At 39.7% G+C, this 2697-nt stretch overlaps 1 non-coding gene across 1 annotated transcript; it reads left to right on the forward strand.

Annotated features, from left to right (window-relative positions):
* Positions 1-2186: 2186 nt before the first annotated feature.
* Positions 2187-2295, forward strand: LOC120109405. The gene has a single exon (XR_005510295.1). It is a non-coding gene; the product is annotated as a small nucleolar RNA R71 (small nucleolar RNA).
* Positions 2296-2697: the final 402 nt, after the last annotated feature.

The raw sequence follows: 2697 nt of genomic DNA on the forward strand, positions 1-2697 counted from the left end.
AAAGCAACTAAGGACTTCTGTTTTAACCACGTCTCTCATTGTCGGATTCAGCCTACGCTGCATTTGCCTTGTGGTTTTCGCATTATCCTCCAAATATCTGATGCATGCAAATCAAAGGGTTAATCCCCTTTAAGTCTGTAATTGACCATCCAAGCACTTCTTTATGACTCTTTAGGATCGTAAGTAATTTTTCTTCTTGATCATTATCGAGCTCAGTCGAGATAATTACGGGAAAAGTGTTATCGGGTCCAAGAAAGACATACTTGAGTTCCCTTGGTAAGGGTTTCAGCTCAAGTATGGATGCTTGTTTCCAAGATTGTACAATTTTGTTCTTTGTGAGGGCAACTGCTCGAATTCCTCTATCCTCGGTCTCCACCCATTGACCATCATGGCATCCGAATTATCCAAAACAGGTGGGACTACATCATCAGCATCGGTTCCATTAGGACACCAATCAATTAAGCTATCATCGGATGGTTCGTTAATTGCTTTAGTTAATAAATATTCTTCTGCGATGGTTTCAACCCAATCAACCTCCTTACTCTCTTCGGGATCATTAGATTGTTTGCACACATTAAAAATATTCAGTTCTAAGGTCATGTTACCAAAGAAAGCTTCATGACACCATTCCTACAATTAATCAATGCATTAGAAGTTACAAGGAATGGACGTTCAAATGACCGGAATCTAAGACTGTGAGTTCGAAGCCGGATGTGTGTCCATACGATAAAATCGACAGGAAAGTAAAATTGTCTACTTGGACTAATACATCTCGATAATCTTCCTTGGAATTTTAACTGACCTGTCAGCTAATTGCAAAGTGACGAAGGTTGGCTTCAACTCACCTAAACCAAGTTGCTCATATACAGAATATGGCAACAAATTCACACTCGCCCATAAATCTAACAATGCTCGCTCTATCCTAAAGTCACCTATGATGCATGAGATGGTTGGGCAACCTGGATCTTTATATTTAGGAAGAATATTGTGCTGCAAATAGCACTCACATTTTCAGTTAAAAATGCCTTCTTCTTAACATTTAATCGGCGCTTGACAGTATACAAGTCCTTCAAAAATTTGGCATATGAGGGTATTTGTTTGATTGCATCAAGAAGAGGTATGTTGATCTTTACTTGCTTAAAAAGCTCAAGAATTTCAGAATTAGGTTCGAGCTTTTGCAACGGCTTTAACCGTTGTGGAAAAGGTGGAGGAAAAGGACATTCAACTTTCTCGGTAGAAGTTGGGACCTCAACTTCTTCTTTGTCCTTTCATCGGCTTTGGAGCATCAAAATTAGAAGTGACCTGTGGTCTCAATGGGGCGATCTGATTAATGACTTTTTCCATTATGCAAAGTCATGATGCTCTTTGCATGTCTGTATGCGAACTAGAAGGAGCCCGTATTATTACTACCATGCACTTGTGGGTTAGGTTGGGGTTGAGCTGGAAGCTTACTCTTCTCTTGGGTACTTAGGACGGTAGTCAACATTGACAATTGGTTTCTTATAACTTCAAAATTTCGAGTATTTTGAGCATTGATATTATCTTGACCTTGTAGAAAAATTTGTATAGATTGCAAGGTATCCTCGATATTCGGCTTTTGAGAGGGTGGTGATGCAAAAGTAGGATGTGCAGGTGGAGGAGCTGAATTGTGTGACTGTTGAGGATGATCGTTTCTCCACCTAAAATTTGGATGATTCTTCCAACCAGGGTTATAGGTATTCGAGTATGGATCGTTATAAGGCTTTTGGTAGGAGTTCATAGCATTTGCTTGATCGTGCAAGACTTCTTTGAATGCCGGTATGGTGGGACAATTTGTAGTGGTATGATCCGACATATCACAGATACCACAACACTCGTTTCTAAGCTCTATAGTCTTGACAGGCTCAACCTTCCTAAGCTCAATTTCTTCTACCTTTCTAGTGAGGGCTGCCATTTTAGCATGAAGATCATCCTCAGTTCTGAGGTTGTAAAGGCCTCCTGTACAGAGCTAGTAGGCTTAGGCAAAGACTTGTTGTTTCTATCTCCGTTTATCCCAAAGTTGGGCAGTTTCAGCAAGGGAATCCAAATACTCCCATACCTCATCAGGTTGTTTTTCTAAAAATCCACTATTGCACATGGTCTCTACAAACTGTTTCAACTGTGGAGATAAACCTTCATAAAAGAAGCTAATAGTTCTCCAAGTTTCGAACCCGTGATGAGGGCATGAGAGAAGAAGGTCTTTAAATCTTTCCCAACATTCGTAAAATGTTTCATTATCTTTTTGTTGGAAATTGCTGATATGTCTTTTCAAAAAGTTGGTCCTTTGTGCGAGAAAGAATTCTTTAAAAATTCTCTTTGCATATCTTGCCAAGTTCTTATTGATCTAGTCGCAAAGAGTTTAGCCATATTTTGGCCTTATCTTTAGAGAGAAAGGGAACAATGTCAGCTTGAGGACATCCTCGTGACATTTGGCACTCTAAATATAATGCTCAATTCTTCAAAATCCTTTAGATGAAGATACAGACTCTTGGACTCTAACCTGTGAAACTTGGGCAGCAATTGGATTACCCCTGGTTGATGTCAAAATGTCCTACATTATCAGGAAAAATTATGCTTGAAGGCTGACTAGTCTAGCTGGTTGTAGGTATTGTCTTAGGGTCATAACATGGGGTTCACGTTCTCGATCGTGGTGACTCCCCGCATCTTCATTTAAATCAG

Source organism: Phoenix dactylifera, unplaced genomic scaffold, assembly GCF_009389715.1.
Source record: "Phoenix dactylifera cultivar Barhee BC4 unplaced genomic scaffold, palm_55x_up_171113_PBpolish2nd_filt_p 002130F, whole genome shotgun sequence".
In the NCBI taxonomy this organism is placed as follows: Eukaryota; Viridiplantae; Streptophyta; class Magnoliopsida; order Arecales; family Arecaceae; genus Phoenix; species Phoenix dactylifera.